Here is an 11,865-nt window from a genome sequence, read left to right as displayed (position 1 = left end):
GGAGCTCTGGGTTTTTCCTCCTGGAATCTGGGCACCGTGTAGCATCAGAGCCCTCAGCACAGCGGGGACTGTTGATAGTTCCTGGGGCCCCAGGGCAGGGTCTGTGCTCACCCGGGCAAGGGCTACATCCAGTGATGAGCTGCCAAAATCTTAACAACGGGTTCCCTCCTCACCCCACGAGGGGGTCGTTGCCCACCCCTTCCCCCCAGGACTCCTGTCCCATCCAACCCCCCCGCGTTCCTTGACGCCCCCCCCCAGGACCCCTGCCCCATCCACCCCTGTCCCCTAACTGCCCCCAGAACCAGGCAGGAGGGTCTCATGGGCCACTGTAGTGGGTGCCCACCCCACCCATAAGAGCCAGAGACACCTGCCAGGGGGCGAGGTGGGGAGTCCCGGAGGTGCTTACCTGGGGCAGCTCCCAGGAAGCGTCCGGCAGGTCCCTCTGGCTCCTAGGGGCGCGGGAGCATAGCTGGGCGGGAGCATGGGGAGCGGCCGCTCCCCCACTGATCACATCAAAAGTTCCCCGGGGCTGGAGCACCCATGGGGAAAATTGGTGGGTGCAGAGCATCCACCGGCAGCTCCCCACCCCGCGCCCGGCCCCAGCTCACCTTCACTCCGCCTCTGCCTCCTTCCCTGAATGCACCGCCCCGCTCTGCTTCTCCGCCCCCCCCCGCCCCCCCCAGCTTCCCGCAAATCAGCTGTTTGGCGGGAAGCCGGGGAGGACTGAGAAGCAGGCCGCGGCTTCCCACTCAGGCCAAGGATGGCGGAGGTGGGCTGGGGCAGAAAGTGGTTCCCCTGCGCCCCCCCTCCCCCCCTGGGGTTATCTGCTGCGGCGCAGGCAGCCCTCGTTGCGCCCCCGCCCAAGCTCACCTCCGCCTCCCTGGGCCTGAGCGGGAAGCCGCCACTTGCTTCTCAGCCTGCCCCGGCTTCCCGTGCAAACAGCTGATTCGCGGGGTGGGGGGCGGAGAAGCAGAGCGGGGCAGCGCATTCAGGGAGGAGGCGGAGCGGAGGTGAGGTGAGGTGAGCTGGGGCCGGGGGTGGGGGCGGCAGGGAGCTGCCGGTGGGTGCTCTGCACCCACCAAATTTTCCCCTTGGGTGCTCCAGGGCCAAAGGCGCCACTTTTGGAGGGTTAAATTTAGAAGCCCTTTTAGAACCGGTTGTCCCTCGCGGAACAACCGGTTCTAAAATGGCTTCTAAATTTAACAACCGGTTCTAGCGAACCGGTGCAAACCGGCTCCAGCTCACCACTGAGTACATCCGATAATCTGTCCAGCATAGGAGGGAGCAACTGGATCAGGTTTCAGAGTAGCAGCCGTGTTAGTCTGTATCCGCAAAAAGAACAGGAGGACTTGGGGCACCTTAGAGACTAACCAATTTATTTGAGCATAAGCTTTTGTGAGCTACAGCTCACTTCATCAGATGCATTCAGATGAAGTGAGCTGTAGCTCACGAAAGCTATGCTCAAATAAATTGGTTAGTCTCTAAGGTGCCCCAAGTCCTCCTGTTCTTTTTGCGGATCACATTGTCTCCCGAAGCTGAGCCCTCACTGACCCAGAGAGGAGTCTGGCTTTAGCTCGCTGGCAGGCACGGGGAGGCGTTTCTCTTTTCTGCCTGGATGGTGGCGTTCTCGCTTCCCTTTGGGATGTTGTTGTTCTGGTGCAAGTTTCCAGTCTGCAGCTGTTGCTCTCCCTTCCGCCCATTGTTCCTGGCCAGACAGGTGGATGGGGGAAGAGAGGTGAAGTATCTCAAAGCCGCTCGGGGCTGCTTCAGTCACAGGAGCAGCTCTCGAAAGGGTCACGGCAGCAATGAAGCGTTGCAAAGGGAGCTCTCTCCACAACAGGCCGTGCGGGGGAGGGAAGCACAGTACTGCAGGCATCTAGGGCAGAATGGTGCCCTCACCGCCCCAGCAATGGGCAGGGCCATCGGGGAAGCGGTGGGGTTCTGCTGCATGAAGGGAGGGAAGGCCGAGTTCTGCAGGAGGCCTGAGCGTCCTGGCACTGCGCAGAGCTCAGTTGTGGATCAGCTCCGGGCGTGCCGGGGCACAAAGTGGGTGAGGACGGGGTAGGAGACGAGATGGGGTGAGTTGGAGGACCCATTTCTTGCTGCGTGGCACCCTCTTTTCTTCCCCTCCCGCACCCCCCCATCCCCTGTGGGGGATGGAGAGGGGATTTGTCCCCCTTCCCAGCTTCCCACTGCGTGGGCCAGCTACTCAGGCTGGGCCCTGGGCTGAGGATTTGTCCATTAATGCACCATATTGACCAAGAACCTACATGGAGGGACGGCCCTGTTGCTACTGAAGAACTGTGCTGGGCTAAGCAAGAATCGCTGAGGAGGGCCTTAGCATGACTACGCTGTAAGGGTGGCCAGGTGTCTGGCACTTTACATGTCATGAACTCGACCACCTTCATGCCTGTGCATCCCTATAGCCCCACTGGAGCCCCACACAATCAGGATGGGGGGTGTGTGGGATCTGTGATGGGGGGAGTGAGTGCAGGGTCTGCCCTCTTCTAGCCGTGTGGCTTGGCCCATCCCTGGTGTTGTCCCCAGCTGGAAGTGCCCGCCTTGCCCACCAGAAGGAGCAGAGGGATCCGGTGATTTGGTGCCTCAGGGGCCAATATAGGAGCTGCTTCTGGCTTTAGCCCTTGATTACGACGTTTGGGCTGGAACTTCGGGGGCTGGGCATGGCGGGGTGGGGTGGGGTGAGAATGGGGCAGTCTCTGTAGCAGGGGTGGGGGCTGGGTGGGGGCTGGTGAACCCATCAGCAGGGAGTGGGGGCCCCATGATGTGTGTCTCAGTGGGCATGGGGGGCCCTGGCTGGGACATGCCAGAACTGAGCTCTGGGTTTTCCCTCCTAGTGCCTGTACCCAGGCCCCATTAGCATGCGCCATAGGGACCTCTCAGCAGAGATCGGTCTGGGGGCCCATCCCCCAGGTGTCAGGTCTGGGTCTGTTCTCTCCAGCCAGGGGCCAGGTCTGAGAACTCTTCAGCCAAGGATGGAAGCTGTTTCCGGGGCCTGAAAGTCTCAGGTAGGAGCTTGGCTTGACCGCCGCTGTGTCTCTGGGGCTGTGTGGGCAATGGATGGTTTGTGGGGGGAGTTGACTCAGCAGGTGTAGACTTGGAAGGGGGGTGTTTCCCATCCACTGTCTTGGAAGCCCAGAAAATATTCTGGTTTAGGGTTGAACCCTGGGGAAAGTTTGGGCAGGTTCCGAGGGGAGGGACAAATATTCCACCTGGTCCTCAGGGGATGGGGGATGCGGTGTGTCCCTTCTTTCCCCCACCCCTTTGGGGCCTCCTCTCTCCCCTGCCCAGAGGGAGGCGCCTGGTGCTTCAGTTCAGCATGAGCAGGCTGGATCTGATGCCCCCCAAAAGGCTGTAGATGGGGGAGCATCTTCCCTCTCCTTGGAACCAAGGCGCCCCTTCACCTGCAATCCCACCCCACTGCCCAGGCTGTCTGGGGGAGGGGAGTTTTGCACCACAATGGCTTGGCTTGGCCTAGCCCAGGCACCCCTTATGTCTTGTTCCCTGCAGAAGCTCCAGGGGAGCGGCCAAACCCCCAGCTCTCAGGCCAGTAGCAGAGGTAGGAGCCACTCACGCCTCAGGTATCGTGCTCTGCTTTTCCAGCGGCTGGGGGCAGGAATGGTGGAGGTCCCATAGCATTGAGGAGGAGGGGGTCACACTGGCCAAGTGCGGTGGTGGGGGTGGGTTGGCTCTGACCCCGGGAAAACACAAATGAAAGGAATTTGGGGTTGGGGGTTTGCAGATTCCACAGCCTGCTGCTTCATACAACCAAGGGGCCTCATCCCAGTCACCCCAGTATCTCCCCGTGGTCAGTCTATTCGGGCTGGTTCTGCGCTCCACTCGCCTAGGGTCACTCACTGACTTCAGTGGGGTCTCTCCTAATTGACAGTGGGGGCAGAATCTGACCCAACTGCTAGTGAACGCTGGGCAGTCTCCCCCCATCCACCTCTCCCCAAATGAGAAGGAATCCTGCCCCAGTGGGGGAAGGGAGGCTGTTGGAGTGGTGTCACCAAGGGGAGGGGCAAAACTTTCCAAGGGGCCCCACTTCAGCTGCTTGGGGCCTGACGCCCAGAGAGGCTAAGCTCCTACTGCTCCCCCAACTTCACTGGGCAAGGGGGCAGCTCAAAATGGAGATGGATCTTTCCTGCCCTGCTCCTCCGTTGCCTGGCCCTGGATTTGTGTCCTGTTATGTGTTGCCTGTAACTAGGGACAGGGAAGGGGCTAACTAACCCCCAACCCTTTGGGTCATTTGTTATGTGTTATTTACAAGTTTAAAGCAGGTAAACACACACATACACAAATGAGTTACAGTCAAGTCACACAAGGTAGTGGCAACTTCTATAATAAGCAGACTCTGTATGTCCTTTAGGGTAACCCAGGCAAAACACCTGGGGACTCCTTGCTTATGCTTAGGAATCCTCGCCCCTCAGAGATCAATCAGCAAAGGAACAATAAGTTCTCCTTAACAGGCGTTTTTATTTCTTTCACCCAACATTCAAGTTGTGATGGGACGAAGGCTTGTGCACTGCACCCTCTTCAGGGCTCGGGGGGAGCAAGTCTTTATTTTGCTGGGGAGGAGGTAACGCCTCTTATGGTGAACAAGTATTTCACACGTGGTTGTGCTTCTTCCCTGGCTGTGGGGGATTTACAATCTTAACAAACAGTTTTATAGTTACAATGTAAGCATTGAACACTACCTTATAACATGGGGTACAGATATTGTAGGTAAGATTAATACAGGCAGCATCCTACAAGCATTTCATAAAAATCTAAACACACTTTTAAAACTCTAGTGTCTGTTTTAACTATTGTAACCCACAGGGGAGCCAGACTGGTTTCCAGCTCTGCATTTGTCAGTGTGCAGTGAGGCTTGCGCCTTGGTATGAGTTGGCCCCTGGTCTGCCAGGGTCACACTGGAATTGTGAATGGGGCCTGATCCAGTAAGCAGCCTCTAAGCACACCTATTGGATGGGGCCCCACATGCAACTTAGGCAGTGGAACACCTAATTTTCCCCAGTTCACGATTCGCTCTGGGGCTTAGCGGGGAGATAGTGCCTTCCTCCAGGTGTCTGGGCACATGCCCAGAGGCTGAAACACGGGCACTTAGGGAGCTTTATACTGTAAAAACGTAGGTACTAAGTGAATTTAGGCACCTACAGAGTTTGCTGTATAGTTTGTGGTTCACAGTGGAGCCAAACCCAGGATTTACAGGCCTAAATCTGGGATTGGGGGGCCTGGGTCCTTTTGTGGTGGAGCCCACCCTTACAGTGTTTTCCCCAGGAACTGAAATTAGGGGGGATGTTCGAATTTACAGGGGGTGGAGGTCAGGGCCGATGAAGGGTAAGACCTTGAGGGTGAAGATGGGCAGTATGTCACCATAGTAAAAACTGAAAAAAATTTTCATGACCATTTTATTAGATTTAACTCATGTTTTAAAAACATCACACAAATTAAAGTTGGCTACTCAAGCCTTCTATGAAGCACTACGTCTACATCCTTCTTTGTTTCTTGTTATAATTTTGCACAACTCTGTTAATGAACTTCTTGAATGCAATGCGTTCATCTTTGGTGGCTTCTCATGTGTCCAGTACTTCCATTCCTTCAACTGATATGCTCATTAGTTCATTCACATGATCAGGCAGAAGGCGACTTCTTTCAAACACAAAATTCTATTCAGTGATGAAAGAGAACGCTCAACTGTAGCTGTTGTGACTGGGAGTAGCAAGAGATGAATTCCTACTTCTTTTAGCCCAGGAAACCTAGCATAAAGATCAGGTCGAGCCACTAGTGATGATAAAAAAGAAATTGAAGTCAAATCTTCATTCATTTGTCGTATGATATTCCACTCTGTGTTCAAATTTTCTATTCTGTCCTGAGCACATGGCCGCCCCATTGTTGGTAGTGCCTCACTCCACTCAACTGTCGGTGTTTTATACAACAGGGATCTGTGAAAGTTACGTAGAGGTTGAGTAGAATCTAGAAGTCGCTGTTGTAAATTTTTAAGAATCAAGTCTGTGTAATTTTTCAGTTGTCTAAACAAACACTTCTTGTCCTCTTCACTTAAGGGTTCAATATAAATGCCTTCATTAGTCAACTTCTGGACTGAAGTCTTTGCTTCTTCCAGTACTTTTTCAATGGATAGCTCTCTGATTGATCCAAATGTAGCTTCTGGACAAAGATCTACTACTGTTGTAGCAGATGCCTGGATGGCATCGTTTAATGACCCAAGTGGTTTCAACAGTAGACTTACAAGAGAGAGAATGGCAATAGTCTTCTCTGAATGTAGTAGCAAAAGTAATCTACCAGCCTCACTACTTAGATCTATTCCATCTTGGTAGATATTTTTCAAAGCCAGTAATAACGGCTGGAATTAAGACAACAGCCAAAGATCACTCATGAGAAAGCCAGAGGGTTTTCCCAGGTTGGACTAATTTAACTTCAGTCCCAGTGTATCTTCTTTATTTTCCAAGATATTCAGTCTTTTTGGACTCTTGCTGAAAAAAGAATATAATGAAGACATTAAATGTATAGCTTTTTAAAATGAAGAGTCTGCAGCTCGTACTAGCACTAGTTGGAGTAGATGGCCTCTGCAGTGTTTATAGGAGAGATTAGGATTACACTTTTGTCTGAGCAAAGCTTGTACTCCACCATGTCTTCCAAAGAAGTTTGCAGCTCCATCAAATGCACAAGCAGCCATCATGCTCAGTGAATGTTCTGTTGTTGAATTGTTCTTCTGTTCCGATTGTACTTTGACTAGCAAAGTGATGGCGTGGAAAGCTAAAAACAGAATCCTCTACAACTGAGCTTTCAGCAAAGGGGTATAAAGAAATTCAACCACACTTGAAACGCCGACCATTTGCAGAGGGATATGAATCCATCTTGGGCTGTACTGGTTGTTCCTCTTTGTGCAGTGATATATCTATGGCTGTGGAGATGTTGTTTTTCCTGTCATGAACAGGTAAAACTCTGTTTAACACAACCTTCTACCCTTGCTGGTGAGGTCAGCGCACACAGGACATTCTTAGAGGTGTAGTTGGTGGCCACTGATGTACTGGCACAAGGATCATTATCATGAGTGGTGCATGAACCCCACATTCAGGTAGGCTAGCTCCCTACCCCGCCTCTTCTGCCTGAGGCTCTGTCCCCCAGCTCTTGCTTGCTGGGACTGGAGGAGTCCCGAGCCCCCCACTGTGGCCAGAAGAGCCCCGGCCTGTCTCGAGCCTTGGCCACCTGGAGGAGCTCTGAGCCCTGCCTCCCCAAGCCTCCATTACGCGCCACCCATGATCATTATCCAGTCTGTTTTGTTGTGTTGACTGCAGGGACAATGTTACTTGGGGAAGCATTTACACAGTTCATTTTCAAGGATGGTTCTTCACTGTCACAATTTTCATTGTCAGGGGCCATTCTTTTTAAAAAGTATTCCTCTGCTGCAGTGGTACAGGTGCCATTGTACACGGGGAAAAAAATCAAAAAGCTTTTAAGCATAAAAACATAATATAACAATAGTGTAGATTTGATTTGATTACTATATTTGTATTAAATATTTTTCAGAGGCAGCACTGAAGTGCCTTTCAATGATGCAGTGAATGCGTGTGCAATTAATGAAACAAAAAAACATACGAAACACTGTGAAGCAAAAATAAGTGTTTTTTTCAACACTTCCCCGCTCCCCTTTTTTATGTAGTTCAAATAAACAAGGTATTACGGTATAAAATGAAGCAAACTTTGCCTGAAGCCTGTCTGTGGGCTTCAGCCAATATTGAAGCGATGGAATAAAGAACCAGTGGAATATAACATAAGCAACGTAAATGGGTGATTTTTTTTAAACTGAAGTAAAATAAAAGGCCAAATAAAGACACAGACACAGATACAGTTTTAAAAAAATACTTACCAGAGAGGATGGAAAACCACATCTGAAAAGTGGAATTCTTCCAACCTCCAGCAGGGTGTGTGTACATACATTTCTGGGGGAAGTCTAGGACTGGGAGTGTGTTGGGGTCCCCCTGCAGTAGAACCAGGCTGGTGAGAGCCAAGGTGTGACTGGCAGGTTGCAGTTACACAAAAACATCCAGTGGTGACCTGCATGCTAGTGGCTGGTTACAGGGCAATGGGTGACACAGCTTCCCACTGCTGTGGATAGCACCCCAGTATGTTACAAGCAGCCAACAGGTTATACTGGGTGGGAGGGTGGGGGGGTTACTGTCTGATATTCCTTCACAATGTGCACAGAGGAAACTGGTGAGTAGAGTTGTGTAAAATGGCACTACTGTGGTGCTAGTCTTCCTATGGATGTTCTAGCAGACTGAACTCTGAAATCCCCTGCTTCTAGTGTCCAGTCCTTCAAAGGCAGTTCCCAGTTGACCGGGCACTTGTTGGAAAACTTGAGATTAGGGGTCTCAAAGTCCCGGCCCGCTGGCCATCTGCGGCCCGAGAACCTTCCCACTGCGGCCTGCGAGGGAGAGACATGTGCAGACACGCTGCCCGATGTCTGCTGCGGGCACTGTGCCCCGCAGCTCCAATTGGCTGGGGGAGAGGGACAGAGATACCATCATTAGTTGCGGGGCAGAGTCAGCCATGGAGGCAGCATCATTAGTTGCCAGGCAGAGTCAGCCATGGGGGCAGCATCCCTTTTTTCCACAATGAATATAAACAAGTCAAACATAACGACCGAACACAACTCTCTGACGCACACCTTGCTGCAATCCTGAAGATTTCAACTGCTCAGTCTCTGAGGCCAAAAATCAAAAAACTGACAGAATTGAAACGTTGCCAGATGTCTGGCAAACACTAAACACCCTCTGGCAGGCGAAGAATTGCAGAACGTTGTATGACAGTTTTATTATTTCTAAGAAATTCGAAATAAAAAATACAATATAAACATTTTCTTTTCTGAACACCATCTTCAGTGACATTATTGGCCCGCGGGGAGGATTTGAGGACTGGCACTGGCCCTACGGTAAATTGAGTTTGAGACCCCTTCTTTAGATCTTGTTTCTATCTGGCTGAGGCTCATTCTCAGGCTTATCTCAATGGCTTTTCAAATGACCTGTATGCTAGTGTTAACGCTTCCATGTCTGGTTCTTCCCAGATGACCCCAGACACCCTGGTTTACAGAACAAGCCTGAAGTATAACCCCACCCCTGCCAGCAACCCAGTGATCCTGAGAACCAATCCAGCTGTGATTCCCATTGAGTGTCACTATTCCCATTGAATGTCTGAGATGCTCAGATCCCTCCCTCCCATTCAGTCCCTGTTGTGGGATCTAGCTCAGTGTCAGGTTTGCTCCTCTCCCAGGAAGGACAATGTGAGCAGTAAAGCCATCAAGCTGATGTGAGTTCCCTTCAGCTCCACCCTGTCTGCTGAGGAGAGGCTGGATTTCTCCCTGCACCTGATGAATGGTAGGTGGGAGGAGCCTTCAGGGGAGCCCAGCACTGCCTGCCTGTCTGTCCTGCTCACTGTGAACTTGCCTTGCAGATGACTGGAGTGCTGAGAGACCCTCCAATGGATTCCAGCTAGGGGAGGTCATGCATATCCAAGCTGATGTCAGCACTGGGAACCATGTGGCTCTTTGGCTCTTTGTGGACAGCTGTGTGGCCAACCTGACCCCAGACAGGGACTCCTCTCCTCGCTATGCTGTCATTGACTTCAGTGGGTAAGAGCTGGGAGCCCTTTCTAGTCTAAAACAAGACTGATCAGGGACTCTTACTGACCCTTGGTTCTTGTGTGTAGGTGCCTGGTGGATGGGAGATCAGATGACATCCCCTCAGCCTTCATATCCCCCAGGCAGGACACACTGCAGTTCATGGTGGATGTGTTCAGGTTTGCAGGAGATGGTGAGCTCCCAGATTTCTGCTCCAGTCAGATCTCCAGGCTAAGCAGGTGTTAGTGTCCCCTGGGATGGTCCGAACCCCTCTTCCCACTTCCCCTCAGATCTAGATCACCTGCCACCTGAAAGTCACTGCAGCTGAGCAAGCCCCAGATTCCTTGAACAAGGCTTATCCCTTCAACAAAGCAGGTGACGTGAGTAGCTGGAGTAGGACCCTATGGAGGTGATGGTTTGTGGGCAGGTGGGGTTGGTGGGATGGCCAGCCCGGAGAGGACAAGTCTTACTGTAAGTGACTCTGCCACTTCTCCTGGTCTAGCTGGTCTCCAGTGGAAGGCACCAGAGACATCTACGGCTGCGGTGAGACTGGGAACTGTGGGTTGCTTGGAGCAGTGGTTCTCAGCCAGAGGTTTGGGACCCCCTGGGGGGCTGCAAGGGGTCCACCAAGCAGGGCTGGCATTAGATATGCTGGGGCCCAGGGCAGAAAGCCAAAGCCTGGTTACATGGGGCTGAAGCCCGGGGCCCTGAGCCCTGCCACCTGTGGCTGAAGCCTGAGTAACTTAGCTTCACGGGGTCCCCTGTGGTGTGGGGTCCCAGGCCATTGCCCTGCTTGCTACCCCCTAATGCTGGCCCTGGCTTTTATATGCAGAAAACAGTTGTTGTGGCACAGGTAGGGCCGTGGAGTTTTTATAGCATGCGGGGGATGGGACTCAGAAAGGAAAAGGTTGAGAAGCCCTGGCTTGGAGGACAGTCCAGGAGAGGCAGCCCTCTGGACAAAGGACCAGGGAGATGCTTCCAGAGAGATGTGGCCCCTGGGCATGGTAGGTTCTGTGATTCCCCACCCAACCTGTGTAGGGGGGCAGGGTATACACCTTTGACCTGAAGAACAGAGGTTGGCTTGATCAAAATGACCCCCTATTTTAAGGGGTCCTCATCCCAACATGAGTGGGGGAGGGTGTATCTAATGAAATATTAATGTGCTCTTGGTAACACTCTTGTATCCCCACACAGGTGAGTCCTCAGTGAGGGTAGCAGAGGCTCATGGTGTGGTAGGACCCCTATTAATCCTAGATGCCTAGCAAGGGTCCAAGGATCTCCTAGAAGACCAACATGAAGCAATGCAGGCAGCATCACATGGTACCTAGTGACTGACCTGCATGCACCTTGGAGAGATTTCTGCATTGTGTTATGAATCTATTTCTCTGTTGGTGGAGGACTGGGAGCTTCCACCCACCTGGGAAAAATCCTGAAGTCTCATCCTGGGGCAGGGTGGGGGGAATTATTCATAACAGTGAGGATTGAAGAGGGCAGTAGCAAAAATCTACACCCTATCCTGAAGGATGATCCCTCACTCTCACAGATCTTGGGAGACAGGCCAGTCCTTGCTTACAGAAGGACTGTAAACCCCCCTGCCTGAAGCAAATACTCACCAGCAACCACACAACAAAAACACTAACCCAGGAACCTATCCTTGCAACAAAGCCTGTTGCCAACTCTGTCCACATATCTATTCAAGGGACACCATCATAGGACGTAATCACATTAGCCACACCATCAGAGGCTCGTTCACCTGCACATCTACCAATGTGATATATGCCATCACGTGCCAGCAGTGCCCCTCTGCCATGTACATTGGCCAAACTGGACAGTCTCTACGCAAAAGAATAAATGGACACAAATCAGATGTCAAGAATGATAACATTCAAAAACCAGTCGGAGAACACTTCAACCTCCCTGGGCACTCAATTACAGACCTAAAAGTCGCAATACTCCAACAAAAAAACTTCAAAAACAGACTCCAATGAGAAACTGCAGAATTGGAATTTATTTGCAAACTGGACACCATTAAATTAGGCTTGAATAAAGACTGGGAGTGGATAGGTCATTACACAAAGTAAAAACTATTTCCCCATGCTAATTTTTCCCCTACTGTTACTCACACCTTCTTGTCAACTGTTGGAAATGGGCCATCCTGATTATCACTACAAAAGTTTTTTTTCTCCTGCTGATAATAGCCCACCTTA

At 51.7% G+C, this 11,865-nt stretch overlaps 1 pseudogene across 1 annotated transcript; it reads left to right on the top strand.

The window, feature by feature from the left end:
- The first annotated feature begins 7,064 nt into the window (after positions 1 to 7,064).
- On the top strand, positions 7,065 to 11,865 carry LOC311526893 (zona pellucida sperm-binding protein 3-like; annotated as a pseudogene). The gene is made up of 8 exons (XR_014714726.1): positions 7,065 to 7,117; positions 9,313 to 9,416; positions 9,493 to 9,670; positions 9,748 to 9,851; positions 9,949 to 10,067; positions 10,161 to 10,233; positions 10,593 to 10,662; positions 10,853 to 11,865. The product of XR_014714726.1 is annotated as a zona pellucida sperm-binding protein 3-like (transcript).

The sequence above is a fragment of the Lepidochelys olivacea genome (assembly GCF_965140295.1).
Source record: "Lepidochelys olivacea isolate rLepOli2 genome assembly, chromosome: 10".
Taxonomy (NCBI): domain Eukaryota; kingdom Metazoa; phylum Chordata; order Testudines; family Cheloniidae; genus Lepidochelys; species Lepidochelys olivacea.
The sequence above is the reverse complement of the archived record's forward strand: the minus strand, read 5'-3'. Positions and strand labels throughout refer to the sequence as shown.